Raw genomic sequence first — 7,091 nt, forward strand, 5'->3', positions numbered from 1 at the left:
TTTGATATAATGATGCAATTTTTGTAAAACTCTTGGAACAGTACCAGCATAGTGTGTGAACATCCCTTCTCACAAAAAAAAAAAAAATGAATATTTATTAGCAAGTAAATAAGAAAATTTAACCCTGCAATATAATCCCCTAAACCTTTACAAACTGCCAAAACCAATTTAGTCATAGTACATTAAACTGCTCCATAACTTTAGCTTAAAAAAACGGGAGATCAGAAGATCAGATCTAGTTTGAACTAAATCACGGGGCCTTTGCCAATGACATAAAGAGAAGGATCTAGATCAGAGCCCTTTGTTTCCTATAATATAGTCTTACTTATCCTGAGCTGCATTATGGAAAGATGCTGGTGTATTTGTATCTCTCAAAACTTATTTAAAGGTGCCTTAAAAATGTTTTTTTTTTTTTGCAATAACTATAACACAGGAGAAGGTGAGACTCTCACAAGCTTAACAAGGGAAATAGATCAGAAACTTTTTTTCTCTAAATAAAGATCTTATTTTCATGGTGTCTGGTCTCTCTGACCTAAATTGCAGTAATTCAGTATGTGTGAAATTACCTTTTCTAGGACGGGAAGATCGTAGCAAAAAAAAAAAAAAAAAAAAAAAGGAAAACGATGGGAGAAAGAAAAGAATATACAATATAGGCAAGAGTTCAGGCTGTGTGACAAAGAGCCTGAGACTAATAAGAAACTAAATAGTTTTAACAAAGTGGACTCAGAAAAGGTAACTACTAATAAGAAGGACTAGCAATTATCTCCATTCTTTAGCCATGTTTAGGAGTGTGAGGACGTTTTTTAAGAACTAAAATAAAATGATGCTCAGGCCAAAGAATGGCATCTAATTGAGTTCTCTATTTCTGGGGTTTATTTTATTAAACTTTTTTATCACATTCAAGTTTGTGGAATGGCATCGCAGATTTATTTCTGTAATTAAATGGGTTGTTATTTACCAGCAGAAATAAAGCTGGCATAAAAAGACACACTATCAGTAACATAGTTCAGACTTTATGAATTATTACTTAGGGGTGATGAATGGGATCATTATTTCTTTCCAGATAGGTTAGCATTTTGTGTCTCAGGTCTGAACACTGGAAGCATATCAGAAAAGGCCAGTAACCAGCCAACTCGTGACCATACATGTTTCTTTTTTTCACCTCCTCCTTTGCTTTAGAATAAGTCATAAAAATAACACTTTTTTCATAATGCTGTGGTCAGCACTTGAATGATGTGAGTTACAGTCATAATATTATTGCTGGCAGGTGTTATTGTGGGTTGGATTTTGTAAACCAGGATTTGATGTGTGGGAGCCTCTAGCTTGGTGTTGGAGTCCCACATGTTAGAGGTGGGTGGTGTATGAACAGACAGGTTCTCAGTGAATCAGCCTGATATAGGCTGGACATTTTTACATGCTTGAGGAAACTTCTAGACTTGATAAATTGATAATGACTTGATAACTCTAACACTCAAAGACTTGGGGTTATTACATCTAGAAGGATCTCTAATTGGGCTGAAAAATATTATAAAGGGGCAATGCAGTCTTCATGGCAATAAGAGGGGGATCAAAACAGGGGTTCTGGGTCCAGCATCTAACATAAGTTTCTGCTGAGTTTTTACAATGTGTGCTGGACCTTTGTGGAGTACATCTTTAAATACTACTCATGAAATGTGCCCCAGTAGACCAGATTCAGTTTAAGAATGAAGGATAAAACAACATTCAATTTTCAGTTTGAAAAGTTTTCTAAGTCTCTAGCAAGTTGTATATATAGTAAGATCAAATATCCCTCTGTCTCTTTTTTGTAATAGCCATAAACTAGTAGGAGTCAACCTTTTGAACTTTATATACAAAGGAGAGAGAAGACAAGGGATCTATTGGTAATTCATTTGCTAACATAGTCCCCAGATCATTCAAGGTGGGTATGTTTATGCTGTGCTAACAAACGCCCCAAATCTCACTGCCCCAAAACAACAGAATCTTTCTCAGTCCCTATGTCCATTTCGGGTCAGCTGGAGTCTCTGCTTCTCATTGTCTCTACTTAGGTCCCCTGCAGGCCCAACTTCAAGTGCAATCTGACCATACTTCCAGAATGAAAAACACCAGAAATACTTGGTAAATAGCCATAGTGACTACTGCAGTGCCCATCTTTACTTGATTAACATTGTTCCTCAGGAAATATGTCTTTTACTATTACCCATTGCCCCCCTTTTCCTCCCTTACTGTTTGAAGTAGTCCCAACAAACATCCCTGAGTTTTGGTGTTAGAAAGATCTTAAATAATATATGATCAATACTCTCACTTTACAGAGAAAATTGATGATTAAAATCTGACCAGATATGTTAAATTACCTACCTAAATGCACAAACTAAGTTAATGTCAAAGGTGAGTTCTGATTCCCCAGTGGCATCTCTTCTGTTCCATTGCACAATATCTTTTGGAATACTATAGCAATAACTGAAGTTGTTGAAGACTTTCATTTAGGATATCAATAATACTCTACACAGAAAGCAGAACATTTTCATTTTCTTAATAATGTATTGCATATGTCTATATTCTAGTACTTGCAAACCTTCTTTGATATAAGTAGATGACAGTGGGACATTTGTACTTTATGAACTGTTAGATTACCAGTACCTATAAGGGTGTCAGGCACGTAGAAGCTATTGAATTAATATTTGCCATTTTTAAAGTCATCTGTTCAGTGTTTGCATATCCACCTACCTGGCTCTCTAGTGAATTGAGGAGGAAAGCTTTCAGTTTCAGTGGTTTGTGTAGCATCAATGCTTAGCCAAAATACTTAGTTCTATGAGCAATAACAGTAGTTAAATTTTGTGATGAATGCATAGGTAAAAGAAATGGCAATGTCATTAATTGAGCTAACTATGAAGACTGCAGGGCAAATCTGAATTAGTGGGAGATCTGAACTGCAATATATTTTTCAAAAAAAATCTGATTTTATTTAAGTTCACATAAGTGATGACAAAGCTAACAATGTCACTCAAAGAATTCTTTCTTGAAAGTTATAGCTTATATGCAGAAATTTACCTGCCCATTTGTGAATTAGAGTGAAGATCTCATAGATTATCCAGTAAATCTGCTCTTTAAAAGTCATTATCCTTAGCTCTGTTCTGAAATAACTGCCATGCATCCCATTTTAAATGTTTAAAAATTTGGAATGTTGAACCAAATTGACCGTTGTCTAGCAAATATGGCAAGTGGACTTGATTTGAATTTATTATATTGTCCTATTAACATATCTTTAAACTGCTGATTTACACATACTTAAATGTAGTATTCTTAATAATTTACTAAAATTGTCTTTTCACTACAGATTTTATTTTCCAAGTGTGTGAATTGCTTATCTCTTCACCAAAACATTATTTGACCTAAATCAAATAGCTCAAGTTTTGACACATATACAAAAAATTAAAATATAAGTGCAAACCTCAAAACCAACACTCCCTTTGGATGAGTTTCTCCCACCTCACCTCATTTTATTTGAAGTTCTTGGACATCCAGCACATTTTATATGAAAACTGATTGTGTTCTCTGACTAGCCTGGTCTGTCTAGTAATATGGTGGTTAGTATTATGGTGTACTGAGATGTGTGTGTGTGTGTGTGTGTGTGTGTGTGTGTGTGTGTGTGTGTGTGGTAGGGTGGAGAGAGCCTGGGGAGCAGGCTGATTTTATTTCTCAGTTGAAGAACGTTAAAAATAAAAAAAAGCTGATATAAAAGGCACATGAGCTTGGCATCCATGGGATTGCCTGGAGCAAATAGCACTGTTAGCATCTTTAAGCAGGATGTGACAAGCTCCTTGCTCACCACCTTTGGAGAAGCAAAGCTCAGCATTTTGACATATCCTAGGAACAACCAACTCTACATTATATTAAAGAAAAATTGATATTTTTACTATTTCATGAAGACCCATGAAAAACAGTCTATATCAGATACCACGTGGCCAAATTTTATAAATGCATCCAAATTTCCTTCCAATTTCCTCTCTATTTTATCTCCCATCACTGCAAACAGTCCTTTTTTTTCCCTTTCTCTGCAGCCTTTTCAGTCAGTCAACCTGGTTTCCACTTTCATTACCCTCTCATCTCTCTGTACACACACACACACACACACACACACACACACACACACTCCTGTTCTTATCTCAAACAAATAATCTCTCTTGGCTTCATAAGTAAGGATTCTGGTTCTCCTTTTATTCAGAAATATAAAAGGTATGTCCTTTTAGGAAGCAGCAGAGACTATCTGTGGTAAAGAATTTTTTCCCTGTAACTCATATAGGAATTGGTCCTCTGTTCTGTGTTCAATTTTGTCCCACGGTTGAATCAACATAATCATTAATTTAGTCAACAAATACTTATTGAGTGACTGACTACAAGTTCCAGACATTTTCCAAAAGATGAGCTCAATATTTAATAATGACTCTCACATCCATGTTTTGTTTGACTAAAAACCTTCCTGTCATTTTCAGTAAATATTTACTATATAGTAATGGTCAGAGACCATTACTGTAGGTGGTATTGGAAAGAGGAGGGAATGTTTCTGATGCTGAAAAATGGCAGCCAGCTTTCTTGGACATGTGAAATTGTTAGGAGGAACTTTAGCATAATGAAAACAAAGGCTTGGAAATGCACATCAAAACCACAGTGAGGTATCAGTCACTTCACACCTCTCAGAATTCAGAATGGCTCTCTTCAAAAAGACAAGAAATAACAAATGTTGGTGAAGATGTAGAGAAAAGGGAGCCCTCTTACACTGTTAGTGGGGTGCAGCCACTGTGGAAAAAGTATGGAGGTTCCTCAAAAAATTAAACTAGAAATATCGTATGATTCACTAATTCCATTACTGAGTATTTACCCAAAGAACACAAAAACGCTGGTCCAAAAAGATGTATGCATTTGTTTGTTTACTGCAGCATTACTTAAATTAGCCAAGAAATAGAAGCAAACTGAGTGTCCACTGATAGATGAATGGGTAATGAAGATGTGGTATGTATGTATGTGTATCTATATATCTATATCTGTATCTATATCTATATCATCTGCAATGGAATATTACTCAGCCATAGAAAAGAATGAGATCTTGCCATTTGTTATAACATGGGTGGACCTACAGGGTATTATGCTAAAAGAAATAAGTCAGAGAAGGACAGATACTATATGATTTCACTTATATATGGAATCTAAAAAACAAAGCAAATGAACAAACAAAGCAGAGAACAAACTGATGGTTATCAGAGGGAAGGAGATGGGGGAGTGGACAAAATGGGTGAAGGGGACTGGGAGGTATGGGCTTCCAGTCATTTAATGAATAAGCCACAGAGATAAAAGGCATTGCATAGGGAATATAGTCAATGGTATTATAACAGGGTTGTATGGTGACAGATGGTAGCTACACATGTGGTGAGCACAGCATAACATATGGAGATGTTGAATCACTATGTTATACTCCTGAGACTAATGTAACATTGTGTGTCAGCTATATTTCAAATAAAAAAAAAAGGCCTAAAAGGTCACTTTCACCACTGGATACTAATTTCTTGCTGGAGAGTAAAGTTTTATAGATCCAAGGGTGAGTATCAAAGAGTAAGTAAACTAAGCCTCAGGCTAAATAGGAATAACAGGTGGTCATCTAACCACCCTGAACATGCCCGATCTTGTCTGATCTCAGAAGCTAAGCAGGGTCAGGCCTGATTAGTACTTGGATGGGAGGATAACAGGAGGTCAGAGTTGGAATGGACCTAGGAGTACATACTCTTCAGTTTTAAACAGGAAATATGGGAATCTTAACCTTTTTGGACAGCCAGCATCTCACCTTCCTTCTTAGACTTAGGACTAGGAAGGACTTTTTTTTTTTTTTTTTCCAGGCTCACAGAGACCATTTATCGTAGACTTGCTGCTGACCAAGGAGCAAGGGGAGGACTGGGTGTGCATGCTAATAAATAGAGGAGGGGAGGCTTCGCTGGTGCTGTAGCCATTCAGTCCTCATTCTTCTCAGGCGTGAAAGCATCTGTCTTCTGGGCGAAGGTTTCAGCCACAAGCAGGGGGAAGACCAGGGAGTCATGGGCATAGACTTTGACAGGCTGTGTGTCCACCCAGATCTTGCCCCAGGAAACCGCGTCGTCTGGCCTGGCACCAGAATCGGAGCCATCAAATTCCTGGGCCGAGTTAATGTAGACATCATAGTTGGCCCATTCCACATGAGGTTGGCGTTGGTGATGTGGTGCTTGACCACACTCACACCCAGGATGATCATGATGGTGCGCTTGGCAAAGATGGCCTGTGTGTTGATGAGCCTCAGGTCCTCAATGATGTCCAGGACCAGACCTGGATTCTTGTAGGAATGGAAGTAGATCATGTCGCCCAGAGAGCCATCTGTAAGCGCTGGGCTCAACACGGGGATGTGGTTCTTCTGGGCCCAGTAATACACGGATTCTGGGTTGTTGATCTCCTTGCCCAGCTGGGCGATCATCTTGGAAGGTGTCCACTTCACACCCTCTGTGTTCTGCTCCAGCACCATCTGACCCAGAATGGGCATCAACCAGTCCTCAAACTAGACTTCCACAGACTAGGCTGCGAAGCAGAGTCTCCCCTCTACTACTGCAGTGAAAATGTCCAAACACAAGCTTTCCTGGCTTACTTTTACGCAGGGGTGGCAGACCGATTTTTAGGTGTCATTTATAGTGTTACAGTCACTGTCCTAGATTGCCAACATTCTAGAAGTCCTTGAAGACTCCTAAAATTTTCCTAATAAATCATGTTTCATCTAAATTAACCAGAAAGGTTTCTGTGGTATGGCCTTCAGAATTCCACGTACATAGTATAGTGAAAGAAGATAGAATTTGATGTGCAAAAGTGATTTTTCTTTCTGAATCTCAGCTTTTTAAACTATGGAAGTTGGGACAATAATAATGAGCTTGCAAGTTAATAGTGAGAATTAAGTAGTGTGATAATTGTCGAGTTTGAAGTGCTATTATCTCGTAACCGAAATAGGGTTGTATAGTTGTATGATCTGGTAACAGAAATAGATTTCCATACAGTTCCTACAACCTAAGGAATTCTTTAAAAAATTA

At 37.8% G+C, this 7,091-nt stretch overlaps 1 pseudogene; it reads right to left on the reverse strand.

Moving 5' to 3' along the window:
- Positions 1-5,996: 5,996 nt before the first annotated feature.
- On the reverse strand, positions 5,997-6,565 carry LOC124524975 (deoxyhypusine synthase-like; annotated as a pseudogene).
- Between the last annotated feature and the right edge of the window lie 526 nt (positions 6,566-7,091).

This window comes from Lynx rufus, unplaced genomic scaffold, assembly GCF_022079265.1.
Source record: "Lynx rufus isolate CCGP_SWC_20201006 ecotype Redwood Valley unplaced genomic scaffold, mLynRuf1.p SCAF_4, whole genome shotgun sequence".
Taxonomy (NCBI): domain Eukaryota; kingdom Metazoa; phylum Chordata; class Mammalia; order Carnivora; family Felidae; genus Lynx; species Lynx rufus.